Source organism: Misgurnus anguillicaudatus, chromosome 5, assembly GCF_027580225.2.
Source record: "Misgurnus anguillicaudatus chromosome 5, ASM2758022v2, whole genome shotgun sequence".
In the NCBI taxonomy this organism is placed as follows: Eukaryota; Metazoa; Chordata; class Actinopteri; order Cypriniformes; family Cobitidae; genus Misgurnus; species Misgurnus anguillicaudatus.
Window position 1 is genome coordinate 31,720,814 of NC_073341.2, and position 25,324 is coordinate 31,746,137.

A 25,324-nucleotide genomic window follows, 5' to 3' on the forward strand; every position below is an offset into this window, starting at 1 on the left:
CCGCCACGGATTTGAGGGCAGCCAGAATGACAGGTAAAACTTTCGGCTGCTTTGAAGCTCATAACAACTCAATGGACGGAAAAGCCGTTACTTTATATTACCGTTTTTTGGTCACAAAGTGTAGTTTTAAGATTAGTTCAGTCGAGAATGTATATGTATTATATTTAAATCTGCAGTCGATTAGTAAAGATAGCGCCTGTTTAAACATTTGCTTAGTGAGATTCGGTACGAATGAGAACCAAAGCATGAGCGGACGTCAGTGTTCACTCGCCCCGCTGACCACCGCCCTCTCTGGGCTACATTTCTGACAGAGATACCCTGGCTCTCATGTAGGCCTTGTTTGTTTATGATCTTCAAAATGAGATCAAATCAGCAGTATTTGGTGTCATGATCAAACTATTACTTGTTTTTTAATTCATATTTAGTGTCTTTTGTGTTGTTATTGCTTTGGCGCGAGGTAAAAGTTAATAAAACTACTTGTATAACGTTACTATTGCTTTCTCATTTATTCTTAACGTGATACGAGCACTCGATTATTATTATTAAACTTTGTTCTTGTCAGTACTATATAAAACGTTTTTTTATAAGTGTCAGAGAGATGTTTTTGCATGCTGCTTATAAATAACGTTATACCAGTGGCGATATCTCATAACATGTTTTAATAGTCACGTCACGATAAAGTAAATGATCAATGTCCACATTTAAAAGCTGCGGTGCTTACCTGCAGTTCCACGGTGTTTTCGCGTTCTGATAAGAGATAATAGGTCCTGAAAAAAACGAGTGTTTATATTCCTCTTTCCAAGTGTTAATCGTCCACACGATGTGACAAGACATTTCTCCCATTAACTTTAACGTAACATCCAAGAGCGCTGATCTTTGACGGAATAATAACTTCCGATTGGGGATTCACAGACTGATTTATGAGCTAGTAAACTAATGAGACACACGGAGAGTGATTCACACAGCGCGTCTGTGTTTTTCCATTCAGAGATGAGCCTGCTTAGGACCTCCATTCACTAGGTGGCGGAATGATACGAAAGGTGAAGCGGTTACAGTGCCGATATCAGCACAATATCGCATAGCTCTTAGCCAATCAGATTCGAGAACCAGAAAGAACTGTTGTATAATAATTAATAACACATGGTAACCTGGATTCTCCGACTCATTCTGACAGGTACAATTTATATTACACAAAAATCAAATATAAATTTCCCTTAACAACATATATGATATTATATATATGTACTAAAGATTAAAACAAATAGTATGTTTGTGAAATTTAAACGTATACACAGGTTTTCCTTGCGGAAGGTCTGCATTTATTAAAAATGTGCTAATAAAGTATTTCAAATCACTATTTAATGTGCCTTAGGTAAATAGCTGTGTAATAAGTACGGTATTGTACAGGCAGTGGGTTGTTATCGCGAAATAAGCCCCTTCAGTGTGATGCAAGACCATCCACTTTGTGTCCTGGGGCCTCATTTATAAAACTGTGCGTAGGATCCTTACTAAAAGTCTACGTACGCACAAAAGCCAAAAAGGCATATGCCTAAAAATATTAAGGCTTAAAAAACAAAGCGATGTTCCCTTTATAAATCACAGATCACCTGCAAGTGTGCGTACATGAATCATCCACAGATCCCACCCAGCAAGCCCATTTTCCAATTAAGTTTGTTTTTTTATAGATCACAACCTTTGTGTGGGAACTGGCGTACGCACATTTCCAGCCCCGTTCCAGCACGGTTTATAAATGAGACCCCAGGTCACACTGTCGGGGCTTATTTCTGTAATAAGAACCTGCTGTTTATACATTAACCCTTAAATGTACCACTAATACAATACAGTATATATGCTTTCGTTTTATGTTTTCAAGTTCGATTTCTTTAAATTAGCTGTGAACACATTTTCCAGGCTCAGCACATAATGCTTCATGTAGCCTACTGTATGTTTAGCTACACCTTCTCCCAACATTTAAACTGTGCAGCACAAAGATCTCACACATGTGGGTACCAGTCTACCGTAGGTATAGGGCTGCACAAAAGCTCTGTTGTTTTATTGACGTTCTGTTGCTCCAGTTCGCCTCATTTCAGCTCACAGTTTCAGTAATGTTGTTGATGCAGTTCAGTTGCGGCAGAACAGCGCGCCTTGGACAGACACAGAACCCTCTGGACATTTCTCTGTTGTAGTGTCTGTGCTCAAGGTCTTACTGACATGACATCCATAGGGCTGTTACAAGACTTATTCCTGCAGATGTTTCTGTAGATAAAGCGGAGCATTGGATTGTGCACTGCACAAGATGGATGTCTTAGTATCTTTTTCTTGTTTTATAGTACAAATATATTAAATTAAGTTACATTTGCTTGAGAGAAGCAATATGACTCAATTTATTATTATTAAGTTGCGTTTTGTAAAACAATTGATCAAAATTAAGTAAGTTTATGCTTAAAGCAAAAAAGTCTGTAAATGGGGTAAGAAAAATAAAACTTGAGTTGAGTACTTAAAGGGACACTCCTTTTTTGAAAATATGCTCATTTTCCAGCTACTCTAGAGTTAAATATTTGATTTTTACCGTTTTGGAATCCATTTTGCCAATCTTCGGGTCTGGCTGTACCACTAGTAGTGATGTAGTACTCGTCTTGGACTTGTTCCTTCAAAGACTCAGTCTTGGACCACAGTGGGAGGAGAAGGACTCGTAATTTCAGCTTGAGTCCTCGTGACCAACACATTTTTTATGTTCATGTAAAAAACACAACACATAAAAATAATAATAAAATGCAATGTTGATGGGCATTATTTAAAAATGACATTCCTTGGTGCAATGCAAGGATACTGCCATCAGAGAAGTTTATTTATCTTTAGAAAAATAGGCAGAAGATGATGCATGTGGTAGGGATTTTTTTAATGATAGTAAAAGCAAAGTCCATATTAAGACGTTAAGACTGCTCCTTTTAAACAATTCCCAATCTAGCTTAGTCTGTAGGCCTAACTGTTGATTATTAACTGGGGTGATATTAAATCATGAACATGAAAACCGACATGTTTTGATGGTCGTGGTCTTGACTCCTAAAGGACTCGGTCTCAACTCAGACTTGCTTCCTCAAAGACTCGTTCTTGACTCGGACTTGTATTTGAAAACCAACGGACTCGGTCTCGACTCGGTCTCAACCCTACAAAGACTCGGTCTTGACATTGGCGGTCTCGTCCCCATCACTAACCACTAGCATAGCATAATAGTCCCCTTAGTATCTTTCAATAGCAGGGGACTATTTTCGGGTGCTGCGTAATATCATTGCGCCTCCTGCAGCCATGTTACGGCAGCAAAGTCCTTGATTATTACACCAGAATGAGAGTATAATTCATAGCCATATCTGCCTAGAAAATTGCAACTTTTTAATTTTCTGTCGGTCTTAGTACACGATTTAACTACAGAAGAGTCAAGTTTTAAATAGGAAAAATATCCAAACTCTTTGGTTATTTTTGAGCGCGATGCTAATGGTCTAATCAGATTCAATGGATTATGCTAAGCTATGCTAAAAGTGGTAGCGCCAGACTCTGAGATCGTCTGAATGGATTCCAAAAAGGTAAAAATCAAATATCTAACACTAGGGGAGCTGGAAAATGAGCATATTTTTAAAAAAGTGGAGTTTCCCATAAGCAAAAAGGTGAAACAATTCATGTTTTTACGCCATTGACAGATCATGTATTCTTGTTTTAGGCATAAAAACTCACTTAATTTCGATGGTAACAGTTTACACTAACATGTTATTTTTTAACATTACACTCTCAAGAATTAAGGTAGAAAAGTTGGGGTAGTACGCTTTCAAAAAGTACACCTTTGTACCAAAAGAGTGCATACTAGTACCTCAAAGGTACCAAATATATACATATCTATACCTATATAGTACATACTGTATTAGGACCTTTTCTCAAGGCTACTGTCCTGATGACAACCTTCACTAAAAAAATTGCATTTTATTTGCAATGCATTTTATAATGTACAAATTGTATATTTTATTCCCCTAACCTACCCCTGTCCCTAAACCCAACCATTACAAAAACCTCAGTCTTTAATCTAGGAAAAAGTACCATTTATTATGTTTTTAAGCCATTTTTAATCACTTCCCGTGTCCTCGTAAACCACGTTTATAGAATAATAAACATGTCATTATACACTATTCATGTCCTCGTAAACCACATATACCGACCCCCCCACACACAAAGCATCTAATGAATAATGTAATGCAAATGTAAAATAAACGCATTATGTACAGTATATATTTGTACTGACCCAAAATGCCCTTAAAACCTCTCGCCCCCTCGGGTGGTGAAATCCTGCTCTGGCTGTAATTATTGGATACGCAAAGCGGAGTAGATAAGACTCGTAGTCGCCGTGTAATGATATTATAGAAGGCCGTTAATAGAGGTAATGGGAGGCTGATTGGAGAGCTTTGTTAGGCTGTAGGGCGTTGATGTGATGACCTGTGATTATGTAGGCAGTGTGTTGACTGGAAGGAGACCCCCTACCAGCAGCATCAGCCAGGGAAGCCCACCACATCATTACTGTGAGTTGTTTTGTCATGGAGGTAGAGCTAGTCCCTCATTAGAGCCAGTCACTTTCTCTCTTTCTACCGTACTCGAGCTCACGGCTCCGAGTGCAGTCCTTAGCCAGACCTTCACGCAAGCACACACGCATACATGCATGCCCTTAAGGAAGAGTGGGGTAAATATTGAAAATTTTACTTTGGTTGTCTTTTGCAGGTTCCTTAAGGTTCCTAAAAGTTTTTTGTCTGGATGTATATAAAGAACCTTTAACTTTTTTAAAGATGTAGTGGAAAAATATTTAACAGACTATTTAAAAGGTCAGTAATGGTTCTTTAAGAACGTATGCCAAAAGTTGGTTCTTCTAAGGCATTGCTGCATTTAGCACTTTAGGCAGAGGGTTTTTGTCTTTGACAAACATAATGAGTCTTTTCCTTTGTCTTTGGAGTGTTCAAAGCTGTGCATATATAAAATCCGTAAAGTCACAAAGATTAAAATCCCAGACCCAAAGAGATATTCTTTCTAACTTTTCCCTACATTACTCGTAGGTGCGATTGAAGCCGGGTGCGGCCATGAGCTGCGGGACTTCCTGGGACTCTTTTTCGGTCCGCACAGACCCATCGAGCTCACGCTGCATCCTCTCCTCAGCAATGAGCAAGAGGAAAGTCTGCACCTCCTTATTTGTCCAAGAAACAGACATTTTCTTTTTCGTTGTTTAAATAAAACTCTTGTACAGTACACGATCGGGTAGCTGGTAGCTAGCAACAATTTAAAATCTAGCGGGTTTGGTGTTTTGTGTCGCAAAAACAATGCAGCTGGTAGTGACACTGCTAGTCCTCTCTGACCAATCAATGATCGATAGGGTGTTACGTCACGTTTTGGGACCAGCTCCGGACGCTCGGAACCCCAACCGAGGTGGTACTAAAAAAGTATTGGGTACTACGTACTGCACCAAATGGAAAGATCCCAAAGCTGACTCGACCCCTATGCAATGGAAAAGCGCCATAAAAGTGAATGCTTTCTTACAACCCGGAAGTATCCTTAGGGCAAACAGCTGTATGTCCGGGTATGTTTTGAGGATCGCTCTGAATCTGATCTCTATCAAAAGTCCTTCACAAAAATGCAAGTATCTCAGCTTTTTGCTTAAAATTTTGTCTTTGAAGACACCTACCCATATTTGAGAGGTGATTAAAAAAATAATTTATGAAGGTAGGATGAAACTTTTTGAAAGCAGAGGTTCTGTACTTTTATTTGATATATTGTATGTTTATATATTTAAAGAAGAACATTTTCTGACAGGCATTAAACTTTTGTGAAAATCATCAAAAGTACTGGCGCTGGCTGGCAACTTTTTTTACAAAAACGCTGGCGGGGAAAGAGTTAAACACGCCCCCACATATCTACGTCATCGTGTGTGAAGATTTGCATAACACCGCCCAAATGTATCCACAAAGAAAGTATGTATGGCTGTATTCACGCCATGTCATGGAGACGCTGTGCGTTGAGAGCTGATATTCCAAATATGGTAAAGGGTGAAACATTTCAATCAGACGCTTGAGGTATTCAGCCAATCACAACGCACTGGATAGCTGGCACACCTTTGAGCTTTGTAAAAAAATCGACGCGTTTCAGAAAGGTGGGGTATAGAGGAGAAACAATAATGTATGGTATGTGAAAAAATAACTGCACTGCATTACACAAAATAATGTTCTTTTTAGAAACGTCATATGACCCCTTTGATACATATATGACATTTTACTTGCAGTTTTGGAAATGTATTGAAAAATACAAAGTTTTAAGCATTTTGTGCATTCCTTACTCGCCGACAGACACTGTGACAGCTTCTTTCTAAGTTATGGCTAACTTTATTGTATTTATTCAATACAAAAGAGAATTTAGATGGTTAAATGAATGCCCAGTTTGACCTTTTTTTGCATTATTTACTTCTTAACAATTATTTTTAGATTAAAGGTCATCCCCAATGGAAGTTTTTTGTCAAATTTAGCTCACGTCTGGGGACATAATGGATTTATCAGTAGATGATGGAGAAATGTCTTTTTGACAGATAATGATTTATTTAATTAAATTCTGATGAGACTTGAAAAAGGTCAAGTCATTTGCAGACTTGGTTGGGGAAATGTAATTATCATTATGTAATGACATTCCTAGTATTTTTAATAAGAGTTAAATGAAGTGTAAGGAAAACAGGTGATTATTGTGCATACAGTAGTTTTATATCTACACGTATATGTACATTTTTAAGAAGGATATGCAGCTCATTACACATTTCATGAACTCATTCAGTATCCAGTTGTATATCATTTTCAGTACAACGCCCACCACGCAGATGAGCCTGCGAATTCAGACAACCTGCCGTGCCTTTAAAGAGTTCAACTGCCTACACTAATGTCTGACAGCGTATTATCACTCTTTCAGACACATATTGTTTTGTTTCTTTTCTTAAAAGGAAGACATTTATGTGTTAACTACAAATTGAAAGATTATTTTAATCATCTGACAGCCCTAGTGTTTATTTAATAAGAATGTATTTGATGCAGTGAGTCAAGGGCAGAATACAGTCAAAAGAATATTAAAAGGGATAAATTATACAATATGTGTCAGTAAGAACACAAGAAAGTGTCAATTTGTGCAGAATGTTAGCATATTTTATGCAAACAACTTGCTAATTTCCAAAATACTTTTTAGTTGACTAATTAATTTAGGCTCTTGGGTTAAAATCAAATCACAAGTGTCGTTTGATGCGAATTGGCCACGCATAGTCAAAAGTCAAATGTATGCTTGTGAAAATAACATACTGTAGGCCCCATACACAATATAAAGTTTCGGGTAACAACAGCATTAAAATATTGCATAGTAGCTGCATTTCCATTACCTTTTAAAATGCGCAAATTGACAATGCGAATTAAAAATACAGGCAATGGAAACACGCCAAATTTCGCGAGAACTCCCAAATATCGAAAAAAAAAAGTTTTTACGCTCACACGTTTTCAGGCAATTCGAAAAAGTGCGATGGAAACAATTTATTCGCATTTTCAGGTCAACTGATTCAACTATGTCACATAATTATTATTTGAAGATGAAGGGGTATGTACTAAAACCTCCCAGAAACACCTCAAGACATGTCTGCTCCCAAGTATAAAAGGCTTTCCTTGCCAATACTGTTTGGAAAACACTCCTGCATTTCTTTTGATTTAAAATAATGTACTATTACGTCCAAGAAACACCTATACGTTGCAGTGGCGCGGATGACGTGTTATCCTCAGACATGTTTGCAAAGTTTTTTTTCTTCAATCTTACAGCATGCGTCTCCCTCAGACTGTAAATGAAGCCCGGGCACAAAAAAAAAACAGCTGGGGTGCACCCGATAACACGTCAGCCAGGTTGTACGTCATCCGCGTCACTGCAGTCACGTGACTTTAGTCTCACGCATGCGCTTCACAACAGACGCGTAAGAGAAGACAATGCTGAATGCAGTAATTTTTGTTATTTTTGGACCAAAATGTATTTTCGATGCTTCAACACATTCTAACTGACCCGGGTGATTCTCACGAAAACTTGGTTTTAAAAATGTCAAGCATGAAAATGTAAAAATTGCTTAAATTTACTTTTTTTCCCACCAGACATTGAAAAACAAAGTCTGGAGTAAATGGGAACATTAATTTAAAAACTTTTATTGATCATTTAACACTTTTTGTAACATAATTTAAAAAAATTAGTCCTAAAAAATCTCATTACCGCAACAGTCAGAAAACATCAACACTGACATATTTTCAAAATGACATGACAAACCTGAAAGAACATAATTTGGAGATTCTGCACATGCATTTAAAATCAAAGTAATATGCTTCTATTAATTAAATTAACATTTAATAAGGATCTGTTGCGGTAATGATAATCAAAATGTCATGTAAGCATTCTGACAAGACAATATTTCAAATTAAGTGTAAAAATGATCTTACCTGGTAGCCATCTTGAAGTAACTGGTCCATGTGCTTGGTCACTCAAAATCAAACTTTATTAAAATTCTGTATGTGTGCTTAAACTGTTCCCAAAAAGTGCTGCGGAGGATGAGAACATCACGCATGGACACATCATTTTCCTAATTTTTATTCATTATTATTATACATGAATATTCAGTAAATATTTTTTCTGTCATCTAAAGTAGTCTAGCAGAACATCCATTTATTGTTTTTCTTAATATTTTTGTGTTAATTTGATTAAATTACAACATAACGCATGTTCAAACACAGCCGGACACATTGCGGTAATGAGAATTTCAGCAGAAAAAGAGATAAAATTTACAATTATAAATTCTTATGTTGAAATCACACATTGTGCAAAGTAGAACACAGTATTGTGTTAATTCTGATGCTTTTTATTGTTACTATATTACACATTTTAAAGCTAAAATTATTAGTGCCGTGGTGTTTCAATGGTTTCGTGAGAATCACCCACCCACTGATGTCACATGAACTACTTTGATTATGTTTTTATGACCTTTCTGGACATGGACGGTATACCGTACGCAGATTTTCAATGAAGGGTCAACAAGCTCCCGGACCAAACACAAAACATCCCAAACTGTGCTCTGAAGACGAACGGAGGTCTTACGACTTTGGAACGACACGAGGGTGAGTCATTAATGACATTATTTTTGGGTGAACTATCCCTTTAACCAAACTAATATTACAGCATTATGTTCTGTAATTTTAATAGACTACCGTTGACAGAGGCGTTGTGTGTTGCTCATGTTTGTGAGGCTATTCGGAGAGCGTTGTCTTGCAGTGTTGCCATGCCCACTGTTTTTGGGGGGTTTACCATTTTGGGTCTTACTGGAACTGTTTTTGGGTTTGGCTCATAAGGCGATTATGTTTTTGGATTTAAAGGGGTATAATTTACTCATCCTCATGTTGTTCTAAACCTGCATGAGTTTCTTTCCTCTGTTGAAGATATTTTGATAAATGATGGTAAACGCAGTTGACGGTACCCACTGGCTTTCATTTGTTTATTCTACTATAAAGTCAATTGCACACAATATCCGAATGTAACTGTGCCACTGCCAGACACAACAAACTCTGAATCATGTCAGCTGTGACCAGAGATGTTCACGAGTCTCTCATCTGAAGTCTGAGTCGAGTCTGAAGTCTTTCAGCTGGAGTCCGAGTCAAGTCTGGAGTCTTTATCACTGAAGTCCGAGTCGAGTCTGGAGTCTTTTGTCACGAGTCCGAGTCGAGTCTCGAGTCATTTCATGCATTGCCGAGGGGAAAAAAGGTCCATTTAAAAATTCTGTAAATACCCTTTTTTATTTAGACAAAACAGTTATCAGTACATAATATACATGTAAAACACATGTAACACATGTACATGACATATTTGTATAAAAACTAAATAAAACTGGCCTCAGAAATTTGAAGTAAACATAATTAATTAATACTCCAAATATGCACACTTTAACATGAATTAAAACCCCTGATGGACGTTGTTTTGTCGAGTGCTTTCATGACGACCATAGTATTTTTCTCAATGACTGCGATGAGAATCTTATTTCAGATTATAGGTATGTACTCTGTTTTACATTTTTATAACTCCTGACAAGAATGAAGACATTATTTTCACTATAGGATTTTCATAATAAAATAATGTTCAAAACTAAATCTCTTGACCCCATTTAATGATGAATAGTTGTTTGAGGTAAATACATTTTAAACTAACAGTAACTGAATTAATGTAAATAAAGAATGCTTTAGGACGCCTACATCCTCGTGCGGGTTGTAATCTCTCTCGAGCGAGCGAGCGAGCGAATGATGGTGGTATTGGTAACCTAGTAACCAGCAGTAAACAAAACAAGGTTCGTGTGGTAAATTGAGACATAACTGCATGTAATCACAATGGAGCAAGTTATTAATGTATTAGCCGTGCAGCTTGTAATTACCTAAACTTAATGCTTGCCTGTACAGTACACAGAAGAAGGAATGCACATTTTTTGACGAAGGCACTAGCAACAAGGATATTACGACGACGCCAAGACCCATATATGGTAAAGACAACTCCAGCGGAAACAGCTAGATAGAGACAGAGCGCCGTTATGCAAATTTGAAAACCACGCCCACCGGGGGGGAAATCAATCCAACCGTCTCCATTGAGTTTGTATTGCGAGAAGCCGCCTCCTTGTCATTTCTGGCTTATAACAAAAAACGGAATAATGCCTAAAAGCTGCTGTGTGACAATATGTACAGCTAACAAGCCAAAGAACCCAGAAATAAGTTTTTATAAGCTGTCGAGCCGTAAAACCCAGCCTTTAAGGAGAATAAAGTGGATCGCCGACTACGTTTCCCCCTAGTGGACGCAGTTCTACTAATAGAAGTACTATGAAAAGTTGCCTGTATCCATTTTTGTGTCTTTAAACGCTCGTTTTTTGGGGTCGACAGCTTATAAAAACTTATTTACAGATTCAACTTAAAAACAGAATAATACCTAAAAGCTGCTGTGTGACAAGGTGTACATCTAACACGCCAAAAAAATAAATAAATAATTTTTTATAAGCTGTCGACTTCAAAAAACGAGCGTTTAGACACAGAAATGGAAACAGGCAACTTTTCATAGTACTCCTATTAGTAAAACTGCGTCCAATAGGGGGAAACGTAATCGGCGATCCACTTTATTCTCCTTAAAGACTGGGTTTTACGGCTCGACAGCTTATAAAAACTTATTTCTGTGTTCTTTGGCTTGTTAGCTGTACATATTGTCCCAAAGCAGCTTTTAGGCCTTATTCAGTTTTTTGTTATAAGCCAGAAATGACAAGGAGGCGGCCTTTTGCAATACAAAATCAATGGAGACTGTTGGATTGCTTTCCCCCCCGGTGGGCGTGGTTTTCAGGTTGTGACGCGCTGCGCTCTGTCTCTATGGTCAGTCACATTTAATGTTCGCTACATCAGAGTTAATTCAACAAATGCGTTTCCATCTCCCTTTACTCGCATTTACTCTTTTTGTCATAAATCAAAAACCACCTCAAGCGAGCGTATAAACTTTTTTGCGCATTAAGGGATTTTTATTTGAAATTTGGCATTTCCATCAATCGTTTTTGATGCAATACTTCAAAATGAGCATAAAATTATGGTGATGGAAACCAAATGGGGCGAGCAGAGTTAACGTGACTAACCTTTGTGGGTGTGTTCTCAGGTGTCTAATAAAGTTCGAAGTTGTTGTCCCAGTATCCTTTATGGTTTTTCCACATTCTTTGCATGTGGCTGTCCTTCCAGAAATGCCGTCTAAAACATTTAAAAAACCGAACGATAGAACATATGGCACTGCCGGTCCCGCCATCTTTATGAGACTCTTATCACATTTCAGATTTTACGCGCCGCACGTCATTGAATTCTATAATAAGGGTCCGGTCCGATCCCGTTTACTGCAGTACAGCATACACAAAAAAACACACATAATCCTTCTAATGAAATCAGTAGTTAAGGATAAAAGACTCGAGTTGATTTTAAAATATTCACGAGTCTTTTATGTCGAGTCGAGTCAAGTCTGAAGTCATTTCAGTTCGAGTCTGAAGTCGAGTCTGAAGTCCTTAAAAATGCGACTCGAGTGCGACTCGAGTCCGAGTCACTGACTCGAGTGCCCATCTCTGGCTGTGACGCTGTGCTGCACAGTTTTCAACAGCAAACTGTAAAGTCAAACTTAAAGTGCCTGTTACTGTAAGTCCCGTAAGGAATGAAACATTGACACGTGGCCCAGCGTGGTTTCCGACCACGTGGTTAATGGTTACCAGCAAAGACTTTAGCATTTCAGGTTAGCAGGGTGTGTCCTCCCTACGGGCCCACAGCGCTCACCCAGTGATGGAGAGTGGCTGGCCAGATGCTGTTTCATGCTAGATTAGCCCTCCTGTGGTCAATTTGCTTTTCCTAATGTCAGCTCCCCTCTGCTGTCGCCTAGCAACCGGCGCTGCAGCCAAGAGGACCAGCCATGCATGCAGAATTCCACCTGCCATTTGTAGAGGAGGAAACGCGTGTGTATGTGTGCGACTGTGTGTGCACGTATGATAGGCCGCTGTGCATGTGTGAACGGTATCGAAATGATCCAAATGCCCGGGAATACCGAGGTAATATTACATTAAATAATCACATTTAATGCTTCCCTTAGTCAACACAACCACAACCTTTTCTTCAGGCATAAAAGTCACATTTATCTTCTTTCTATGCAGTTCTTTATGGGTGTGTGCTGCTGTCTGCATCTCTGCCGTGTGATGATGCATCTGCACGTATGTGTCTGTATATGCACAGGAAGTAGAAAGCGAGCGAATTGATCTTGATTACATTTGCAAGGCATGAGCCCGGGTGAAGCTCTGAATAAGATGCTCGATGCTCCTCTGAATGCAAGAGAAGCGCTTTTCTTTTGAGGAACGCAGGCTTGTCAATAGCGCCTCGGTTTTATGTGATTCAGCACTGGGACTATTTTGTTGCAAAGAAATTATCTCAGTAGTACTCCAGAAATATTTTTTTGATTGATTTAGGTGTTTTTGCCACTATACACTTGCACTCCTTGCAGTATTTTGGTGCCAGTGGCTCTCTGGTTTTATCCAGATTTTGCAAGACATCTTACTGGATGCACTTTGACCTCAAGTATTTGGGAAATGCTTTGACTTACTGTGCCTTACAATGTATACTTTTTACTAGTGCTGGGCAAAATATACATATGGAGTGATTCTCACGAAATTAGACTGATGGGGTGTCATGAAACATTTTGAAAAAAATAAATAAATGCAAAGTAAGAGTTTTAAAATAAGAGGATCTCTTCACATACTATTTTGCACATGATTTCAAATGACATCATACAAACCAATTTTGTAGTTTTTTCCACATTTAAGGGGAAAATGTTCATTACCTCAACGTGTCCATGACTGGATTTGGCTTCTTGGACATGGAAATATTTATAATTAAAAAATCTAAAAAATAAAAAGCTTCAGTGCATGTTATACTATAAACATTTACAGTAAAGAAACATGTGGGATTTGGTATAATAAGGAATATAAATGTGTCTAAGACCAATTTTCTCATCCTCTGGAACAATTTCCAATCATTTTTTAAGCCCTCAAGGAACTAACATTTTCAAAAAAAAAAAAATGTTGGAAAGGACACAACTGACTGTGACAGTCAAGATGGCTACCAGGTAAGCAGTTCTTATTGTTTCTCTCCAGATAAAAATTAAAATGTTATTTGTCATAGTACCAACTTTTTAGTTCTCATTACCGAAACATGAGTTTGTAAATGCATATATTTAATGTAATATCATGTTGCGGTAATGATAATTTTTGATAGTGATAATCTAAAAAATGTAGATAATTCTATAGGAAATATTTTTTAAATGTAAAAAAAAATGGTTATAGTAAGTTCAGACCTTAATCTTATATGTGCAAAAAAATTGGCTGAAATCTGATGCTGGACACCTTCTAAGTCTGGATTTTGTGAGAATCACCCATATATTTATTTCAGAAATTTGTAAAGGGACTGTAAGTAGGATTTTAAGTGTTTTATTAATCAAAATCAATGTCTTTATTCATAAATACGTCCTCGTTGGTGTCAAATGACCTCTGCCAATGATCTTTTTTGTAAGCTTAGAATTTCTCCTCTTTACTTACATTGAATGGGGAAGTCCAAGGAGCCATCCATATCGTTCCGCCGTATTGATAAACTATAATAGCAGAGAGGGACAAAAAGCACTAGCCTACCAACGCGTTTCCACAACGCGTTTTCATTCAAAACACGTGAACCAGCTGCAACGGACAAGGAGATCAGTGATTACATAACGGCAACCGTAGTTGCAACACGCATTTGGAAAGGCGAGGCGCTAGAGAGCACTGCTCGTTTGAATGCAAAATACAATTTCACCACTAGATGGGGTAAATCCTACTTATTGCCCCTTTACTTTATAAATAATATACAATATATACAAATATAAATAAATATATATATATATATATATATATATATATATATATACAAATATAAATAAATATATATACACATGTAGATGTTTCTTAAATACATACATGAATGTGTGTGTATTAATATATAAGCTGTATAATAAATACACACAGCACACACTCATATATTATACGAAAAATCACTTTGAGCTAGCCTTCTTTACTAGTTTTCCTTACAAAAGTTGATTAGAGTTACATTTATGCATTCAGCAGATGCTTTTTCCAAAGCAAGTACAGTACTACAAGGTATACATTTTTATCAGTATATGTGTTCCCTGTGATTGAACACACAACCTTTTGAACTGCTAATGGAGTGCTCTTCCACCTAGCTATAGAAAAACATATTTTGCATTTTGCAAAACATTTATATTATTTGTGTATCCTGCCGTTTGTGACCCTCTCAGACCCATTTTTGGGTGGTGACCCAACTACTGCTCTTGTGAACCATGCGGGCAATTTAACTATTCATGTAGTGTTCATAATACATCGCCTGTATCGAGATTCAGACTGAGCTACAGGAAGGGTCAAGATGTGAACTTTCTCCTCAACGGCTCGTTCAATTTGATTATAATTGACCGGCGGGCTGAGAGGCAGTGAGAGAGAGAGAGCTGCGTGTGAAGCTGGCGAGAGCTGATTGTAAATATGGGAGGTAGAGGGGCATGCGTGTGCCTGGCCCTCTTCAGCCAGACTCAGATAGTGAGTGTTTTAAAAGCACTGGAGCATGGGCCACTCTCCTATGGAGCTGGAGCCAAGAGCTTATGATGGGGCTGACCGGAGGTTTTGCTCTCTTTTTTTATCAGCACGAGTGGATTGTTCACACTCATGTTCTGGCCTGATCTCTTAAAATGGCCACCACTTCATCAGCCACCCACCTCAGCTATTGAATACATCCGAATATATCCTGATATATCCTGCAGAAAAAGAGCATGAGGTGCTTACAGAAGTTACTGAACCTTCTCATTCAGCAACAGGGTGAAATGTTTTGTGTTAAAGGTAAAGCTTTTTGATCTATTGGAGAACATTCGTCTTTTTTATTGTATAGTATATCTATGTGTCTATCTACACTAAAAACCTTGGTGGTTTTAACTCATGGTTGGGTAAAATATGAACAAACCCAACCATTGGTTATTAACATATAAAATGTCTATATTTGACTCAATCATGGGTTAGAACAACAAGCATTTTAGAGTATAAATATATAGATGGATAAGAAAATGAGCCGACCTTCAAAAATATGCGCCAGCCAATGACCTAATTCTCCCTAAACCGAACTGTGAAGAGTCTTCTTCCTTCGCTTAGTTTTTCAGTTTACAAATTCTGCCATCTAAATAGGTAATCTGCATGGCGCAAGCTCTACTGGCTTTTAAAAACACACTATGCAGTTATTTTACCTTAATATAACAGCTTCAAAGTTATTTCAGTGGAAAAAAAAATCATAGTAGGGCGAATAATCCTCCTGTTGAAGCTCGGGGAGGACGCCGCTAGAAAAACCAGCAGTGCAAGCTTGAATGGAGCGACCCTGACAAATCTTGCGAGAATCACGACTTGCTTTACGGCAATGACGTCACACACGTTAGGCTTGTTCGACTTCGTGCAGCGCCGCTAGAACTGACAGACAGATGACGTCAAAGTGGCGTCTCGGATCATTCTCGCGGTACTTTGACGTAATTTGGCTGTCGGTTCTTGCAGCGCCGCATAAGGTCAAACAAGCCTGTAAACATCAACTGCACGCGCGAATTTGAGACATGCTGCTCGACGATGGAAAAGTTAAGAAAGCGCGTTCGGAAGAGTAGGAAAAGAGAATCTGACCGCGTTAGGAATCGCACAAGAGTCCCACTCGGTCAGACTTTTACTCGTTGGCGTGAGCTAAAAGACCGCACTGGATGCAACAGGGATGCTGATCTGGCGATCTTGTTGATGGACTAGTAAGTAAATCTCTTATTTGTAAACTTGTTTGCGGTCTATGTTGTTGCGTTTGCTTGTAGTATGTCATGCGATTGTCATGACAACAGTTGTCAATATCTCACATAATAATTCAGGACATAAATAAGCCTAGAGGTTGTAAATAGACTAAACAGGCACAATTTGCAACCCTTTTAGACTGTGCGCTAGGCGCACAAACTATTTTTCCCGCGTTAAATTAGCAAAAGTGGGACACACCCATTTAGACTGTGCACTTTAGACCATGCGCCTAGGTCGTTAAATAGGGCCAACAAAGTTTAAACTTTTTATTTTTTTCCCATCTACATTCTGGTTTTCAAACCTTGTTTTGTACCGTTTTTGTGAAAAAAGTTCCACATTAAAGCAATTCATGCTGCTAGCTGATCTTTGAGGCAAATATACAGGTGGTCTAATACATTTGTTAAGCACTGTATGTGTTGGTATTAGTTTTCATTTGTGTGTGTGTGTGTTTACATGTGTTTGACTGAAGGTGAATGTGAGGTGAGCTGATGTTGACCTAGAAAGCAAGTGATGTGTTGAGGACAGACAGCAGTGACAGCAGGAAAGAAGAGGATTCTCATCAGGTGAGAGAAACTGCCAGTCCCAGCTGACCCATGTCTTTCTGCATGCGTGTGACCCACAGAATGACTCTTGTCTAGTTTTCTTCATGTATTTTATTTCGATTTATTTAAATCCATAGATTTGCTTATGAACTTTAAAAGCAATAGGTTAGTCATACTAAGTACAGTAAATTTGGACACACGATCATTATTATTGCTTTTCCACCATTTAAGGAAGGCATCACAAATAAATAGAGGTGGACAGGAGTAAAGTATTTTTTACTCTACTTAAGGAAATTTTCAGAGTGTCTGTACTTTATCAGAGTGTTTTCCTTTAAAACTTTTACTTCACTACATTAGTGCATATCATACTTTTTGCTGTAATTAAATCGAGGGGCAACCTTCCGGTCTCACTGATGAAGCCAATACGGAAGTGACTTAAACTGCAATTCATTGACTGGCCACTAGAGGCTGGCTCCAAAAGGGAGTCAATTCCCATAGACCTCCATGTTAAAATGGCCAACTTTACAGTAGAAAATAATATGTTTACAGCCTGGTACAAAAATTGTTTTTGGTCTGTATATCTAATTTTGCCATTCATGACAACTGTCAGGGGGTGAGTTTTTTTTGTAACTCATCCGTTTAAATTATATTAAGCCTTAAACCTCTGTATAATTAAGGGCGTGGCCACTTGAGTGACTGGTGAATTGTCACTGCTGTCACTAGAATCAAGCTAGGCGGGTGTGGTTTGAGCAACCAGCCACCTCAGCTTCATCCATGTCCCGCCTCTTTGCACATTTTCGGTTATCCGGGAGTGATTCACGGTGACGTGTGACCAAGATGGCGACTGCAGGCAACGCTAAGAACAATCTTCATAAATCAGTGGGTGACGTCACAGACACTACGTCCATATTTTTTACTCAATTTTTGTCCTTCTAGGAGTTTTTCCCAACGGGTTTTCTCCTAGGGTTTTTTTTTCGTCCCAGGGAGAGTCAGCCAACTTTGGCTTAACTTAGCACTTTACTGTATACGTTACATTATTAATACGCTCGCTTGTACGGTTTAACCTTAGCCGCTATATTATACTTCTTATATTATCTATTGTTTTTCTGTGTTCTCCTCTACATCTACTCATGTAAAGCTGCTTTGCAACAATTAACAGTTGTGAAAAGCGCTATATAAATAAAATTGAATTGAATCAATTTAATCAAGTACTTTCTTATTTACTTATTTACTTAAAGTCCCTGTAAAGTCAATCTTGAAAATGGTTTCTAAACACACTATAAATGTTAGAAATATATTGCTGAAACACGCCACAAAGACTGTGAACTATGTAGTACTGCTTTGCAGAGTTCGATCGTTAAACAGTTTTTCACCATTCCTGTGTTCAGGATTTTTTAGGCGGGCCTTAAAGGAACAGTATGTAGGATTGTGGCCAAACCTGGTATTGCAATCACAAAACTTGTGGCTAAAACTGGTACTGCAATCACACAACTGGTGGCCAATACACAAAATGACAACATAAACATCAGTTGAGGGCTGCAACTCTTACTCTAACTGTTGTAAGTGATATAAGTGATATAAGTATTTGAAATGAAAATGTTTTCTTAATGTCTAGTGACATATCAGGGCCATTTTATGATTAATTGATATACATTTCTTACATACTGTTCCTTTAAATGGTGGCTCGATGATGCACTTGAGCCACCGCTTATGGCCCCGCCCCTAACACAATTGGGCGCATCCATTTAGGCTGCAGCAGTTTTTAAACGTTGAGAGAGACGGCAGCTTTCCTGCGAGCGGGCGTGGTTTCAGAGCCGAATGTCTGACTACAGCGACTTTAAGTATTTGAGTATAATTAAAAAAGTACAAGATTTTTTAAAGTATGTAAGTATTAAATGTAAAAACTGTTTGTGCAATGTAATCCAATATAAAGTCCAATACTATGCTTTGGAATTTAGTAAAGTAAATGTTTTCCAAGGAAAAACAATCAAATAAAGCAATACTTAAAAAATATACTTAAGTAAAAATACTTCACTGCTGTTCACCTCTGCAAACAAATGTTAAACAAATCTACATTAGTCAGTCTTTTCTCAGAGATTCCTATTCAAGCATCTTTATGAGGTGCATGCTGGAAATATTGCTGGAACAGTATTGAAAGTATGGTACAGTGTGGCTGCTATCCAGTACAACTCATACATATTCAATTTATTAGATTAATAAATTATTGTTTTGTAAAGTTTCTATTTGTCTACAAAAGCTTCTAGATCGCAAAAATTTGGATTAACAGATTCAGTAAAGTGTTTCCAAACATTTCACTGGTACTGTACAATATGTGTGTATGCAAACACTGACAGAAAAAAAGGGTCCCAAGTTTTCACTAGGGCAGTACCCCTTAAAAAGTCTTAACATGAACCATTTAGGTACAGATATTTTATATTTGCTACTAATATGTACCAAATTACCTCTTCAGGTGCAAAGTTGTACTTTTTGAGAGGATACCGCCCCAGTAACAGCTAGGGACCATTTTTTGACCATTCCTTTCTGATAGTGTACTTAAAGTAACCAACCTTTAGAAGAAAATTTGTCACCAGTTTGCTAAATTCGTCAAAAACATAATTTAGGGACATTTAGGATGTCCTCACTTTTAAAAACATTAACATTAATAATGTAGACAATGGGTGCATCCCAATTCAGGGTCTGGATCCTTTTAAGGCGCAGACTTTGGCAGGGCTCCATATTTGTATGGTGGGAGGGCGGGGGCACGGGAAACGATCGCAATCACGATTAGCAAACAGCAACGATCTAGTCAATTCCCGATGCACGAATTTAAGTCCAGCCCTACGTTTTTTTATTTCAGAAGCTGTGTTATTCGGATATTTGTCACAACGGGGAAAATAAGACAATGGCTACTTCCGTTTCATTGTGACTTTAAGCTGCGTATAAAAACAATACAAGTCTCTTACATATCCATTCAGATACATGTCTCATGGTGGCATATTGAAATGGTGTGGTGACTAACGCTCTAATTTGGATCTCTTTAAGCTGGATGATGATTGGTTCCCCTCAGGCCCGGCACAGACACACGTCAGCTACATGACTGAGTGTTTGTCTGTGTGTGTGTGTGTATTTGTACCTGCAGGCTTCTTTGATATTTACAGCAGGGTCCGTGCTTTATTTAATCATCGCCCCTGGGTTTCTCTTGGATGTTTTTGCCTGGAGCAACTTTAGACAGCTGATGCCATATTTGGTCCTTACCAACAGGTCTCCCATTCACAGCACTCCGAGTTGAGACAGAGGATTCAGGGTTGGACTAGCAGTGTTGTTGACAGGTGTGAAAGGGCCGCGTACACATGCCCATCCGTGCATATGTGTGTGTGTGACTTTGCTTGTTCGTTACACATATCTCATTCGTCAAACCTGCACATTTGTGGAAAATTCCTCCTTGTTCAGATCGAAAACCAGATAATGCGAAAATATATTTTCTCATTCAGACATCTATGAAATCCTGAGGCTTATACAAAGTAAGTAGGTATTACCCTCGAGATTTGACTTTGGATATTGCATGGAAGCGTATGAGAGAGATATCTCGAGCTTTACACTGCAGGCCACATTTATGGCCCAGGCTGAATAAAAGAACATTAAAGTTTTAAGGTTTGTTATATCATATCTTTAGGACGATCGGTTTAAATGAATGTGCCCTTAAACACCGCTCTTATCTGCATATTGGATATGTCTGCAATTCGCATTGACCTTCTGCAAACGTAAAAAATGCAGCATTTTTGTCAAATCAACATATATTTTTATGTTACTTTAACCAATTAAAGAGCACCTATTTAATTGCTAAAAACAACATTATTTTTGTGTATTTGGTATAATACAATATGTTTGTGTGGTTTATGGTAAAAAAACACATTATTTTCCACATACTGTAAATTTTTTTAGCTCCAGATTTCACTCTCTTCCTGAAACGCACAGATTTGAAAAGCTCTGTGTCCCTGATTGGCCAGCTAATCTGTACGTTCTGACGTCATGTGACGCTCCTTACCATGTTTGAAAGATTCGCTCACAATGCAATGCTAACAGGAGTTAACTTACAGGCTGTGAGTCTGAAGCGGGATGAATTATGATAATGTCGGTCTTCTCTACATCACCAATCCCAGGAATTAAACTGTTGCCTTCAATCCATGTGTTTGTTGTACTCCAAGAAAAGAGATTTACGTTGGAGATGATAACTCGCATCTTCATTTACTTTGGGGTATGTACCAGTGGCGGCTCGTGACTGCCCATCCGAGGGGCGCAAGCCAAAATATGTATTCGGAGTGTCATGTGTGTTACTCGTGTTTTCAAAATATGTATTTGTTGCGTCATGTGAACCATGTGCATCACGTGTTTTGTCAAAATAAGTGCCTGCTGCACACGCGTCAAAACCGTTTATGATAAAAGAGACGCTCACGTTCACAAAATACACGCAAGACACTCCCTTAACAGTAAACTCTGATTACATGAGATTATGCGAGTTTCTGGCAAACGTGAGCGTTTCTTTTATCAAAAACCCTTTAGACGCGTCTGCAGCAGGCACTTATTTTGAAAAGACACGTGATGCACATAAGTTCACTCGACGCGCCAAACACATATTTAAAAAATTACGAACCACACACATGACGGGCTACATACATCTTGTGACGAACTTCGCATTGAGTGCCCTCAATAAAAGAAGTCACCGGGCGCCACTGGTATGTACTTTGCATATCGCTAACATGTACAAATACACACTTACACACCAAAGGAAATGTACAATTGTGAATCAGACCATTGATGCTCTTTAAGTCAAACAATTTCAACTTATGTTAACTCTTTCATGTCAAAACTTAAAATAGTAGGTTGAATTGACTTCCAAAACCAACTTCATGCTGCATTTTTTTACAGTGTGTTGAAACATGACTATAAAATGGCGTTTAGGACATTTATGCACTTTAATGTTGCACAGAGGCTTCATCGGGACTTTAAAGAGTTTGATATGTTGGATGCATCAGAGTTAGTAGGTGCTTGTTGAAGGGACCGAGACACAGACTAGGGACAGACTTGTTGTGTATGAATGATTTAGGAACTGGCTATCTGTCTTGCCCCAGTGTGTGTGTGTGTGTGTGTGTGTGTGTGTGTGTGTGTGTGTGTGTGTGTGTGTGTGTGTGTGTGCGTGTGTGTGTGTGTGTGTTTGGAATACAGAGTGAAAATTCATGGGCCTCTGAATGGTGGTTTGGCTCAGAGACTTCACTGTTGTATGTGACAGATGGTGGAAAACAGCAAGTGCTGAGAAGAGATATTCAAATCTGATCCTGGAATGTGAAGAGGGTTTCTGGCCAGAGCAAAGCCTCTTGCAGAGAGAGAGAGAGAGAGAGAGAGAGAGAGAGAGAGAGAGAGAGAGAGAGAGAGAGAGAGAGAGAGAGAGGCTGAATAAACCTAGGTGAGATAACACAGAGCGAAAAGAGGACTTGATCAGATTTGTGGAGAAACCAAAAAATTGCCTTTTTTGTTTCTTTATATCCATTCCGAATGTTCTGAAAGTATGTATTTGCTTTGCTATTCTCTATTCTCTCTATGATTGTTTGTCAAACTCATTTTACGGTTAGGTGAATCTCACATTACAGTGATAGCAGAAATACTGATCTCATAAAATGTAAATATGATAAGCCCCAACGGCAATAGATATTTCTGTCTACACCACACAAGGGATGTGCAAAACTATATACTCTGTTTTCGGTAGCAGTTTACAATAAGGCTGTATTACTAAAAGCTAGCTAACATGAACCAACAAATATGCAAATACTACAGCATTTATTACTCTTAGTTCATGTTAATTTCAGAATTTACTAATGCATTTTAAAATCAAAAGTTACAGTTAAAGAGTAACTAAACCCTTAACCAACTTTTTTTAGTTAATGATCTGTAAGAATGATGCTTTATTAGTGCTGTTCATTGATTTTAGTAAGTTTTTTGACATTTGGATATAAAGTGTTTCAATACCACAATGTATGGTGTAAAAACGTCTGAGTGCTGCCCTCTTCAGGTTGAACGGTGGCTACTGCAGTTGAATTTTCCTATTGGATGTTGGGTCCAAAAAGTAACTCGTGACGTAAACAGGTTCAAGCTCACCACGCCCTTGTTACGATCTCACCACATGCTTGGTACGAGCTTAGTTCGTCCCCTTTATCTCCGTTGGGATCTGCCCACTTTTCTTGCATTTTTCAAATATTGCCAGTGGGTGGAGTCAGGCTCTGACCAGGGGTTTAGTTATGCTTTAACAGTATTTCATGCACAATGAACTAACATGAAAAATTACCTAACATTAAAGGATAAACTGAAAAACGCTTTGGAAAAGGGAGTTGGGCTGACTACCAAAACACACTTGTAGCCAGTGTTGGGGTAGTTACTCAAAAAATGTAATGAGTTACTAGTTACTTCTTTAAATTGTAATGAGATTACTTTACTAGTTACTGCATTTGAAAAGTAACTTCACTACTTATTACTTTACTTTCCTATTTCTTAATTTACCACATAGATACATGGACATGGTTTAGGCGGGGTCGGCTGATGATGAGTGACTCCTTTAAATGACCGGTAAGCAGGATCTTTCGCCACAAATGTTGTATTGCCATGCTGGGCTTACAAATGCTCAGACAGGTTGCTCGTCGCGTTGCCAGCAGTTGAAAGACACTTGTCGCGTGGGCATAGTGTGCATTTCACACGAATATTTTTGTCCTTTCGAGCAATAAACTGAAAGTAATGTGAAATATCGCCCCAGTGGCCGAAACCCTTCGTCTCCATTTCCCGCTCCCCTTTGCACCAGCAGCTACGTCAAATCAATCTCTATGGCAACGGCACACGTACAGGCACACGCATGCACGCACCACTTAAACAGACAGAACTTTACACCCAGGCAAAAACTTTTCGTTACCCAAAAAAGTAATATAGTTACGGTAATCTGTTACTTTGTAACTCGTTACCCCCAACAGTGCTTGTAGCCAATCAGCAATAAGGGGCGTGTCTACTAAACAACATCGTTGCCTGGGTTGCGTATGTGTGGGGCGGGTCTATCAAAATAAGGTCCAGATTCTATTGGGGTATAGGGGCGTGTTTGTTTAGATGATTTCAAATGTCAACATAAGCTTTCAGAGATCATGCACCCCGCCTTTAACAAAGATTAATAAATGCTGTAAAACTATATTGCTCATTGTTAGTTTATGTTTGCTAATACATTTACTCATGTTAACAAATACAACTATATTGTAAAGTGGTACTGTACCATATTTTTAAAACTGGTTTGTCAAATAGAGAGGACCTGTATATTTAGCCTACACTGTAAAAGTTGCTGTAGTTATGCATCTGTTTGCCAGTAACTTAGTGTAGATTTAAATGTATGTTATTTACTGGCAACAATTTTTAAAGTTAAAGGAATAGTCTACTCATTTTCAATATTAAAATATGTTATTACCTTAACTAAGAATTGTTGATACATCCCTCTATCATCTGTGTGCGTGCACGTAAGCGCTGGAGCGCGCTGCGACGCTTCGATAGCATTTAGCTTAGCCCCATTCATTCAATGGTACCAATCAGAGATAAAGTTAGAAGTGACCAAACACATCAACGTTTTTCCTATTTAAGACGAGTAGTTATACGAGCAAGTTTGGTGGTACAAAATAAAACGTAGTGCTTTTCTAAGCAGATTTAAAAGAGGAACTATATTTTATGGCGTAATAGCACTTTTGGGAGTACTTCGACTCGCCTGAAAAGTCCGCTCCCTTTCTCCCTCTCATAATGGGAGAGGGAGGGTGTTACTGCGCCGAGTCGAAGTACTCCCAAAAGTGCTATTACGCCATAAAATGTAGTTCCTCTTTTAAATCCGCTTAGAAAAGCGCTACGTTTTATTTTGTACCACCAAACTTGCTCGTATAACTACTCGTCTTAAATAGGAAAAACGTTGATGTGTTTGGTCACTTCTAACTTTATCTCTGTTTGATACCATTGAATGAATGGGGCTAAGCTAAATGCTATCGAAGTGTCGCAGCGCGCTCCAGTGCTTACAGGCACGCACACAGATGATAGAGGGATGTATCAACAATTCTTAGTTAAGGTAATAACATAGTTTAATATTGAAAATGAGTAGACTATTCCTTTAAATGAACATTAAACATTAAAGAGCAACTATTGTCCGATTCACGATTTTAGATTTCCTTTGGTGTGTAGGTGTGCATTAGTACATGTTAAAGATATGCAAAAA

General features: G+C 38.3%; 1 long non-coding RNA gene across 1 annotated transcript in view; it reads left to right on the top strand.

The window, feature by feature from the left end:
* The window catches only part of LOC129414790 (uncharacterized), a 143,158-nt gene that overhangs the window by 86,446 nt on the left and 31,388 nt on the right, over positions 1 to 25,324 (top strand). The window contains exon 4 of the long non-coding RNA XR_012369710.1: positions 16,977 to 17,070. This is a non-coding gene — a long non-coding RNA (uncharacterized lncRNA). The remainder of the gene's footprint in view (positions 1 to 16,976; positions 17,071 to 25,324) is intronic.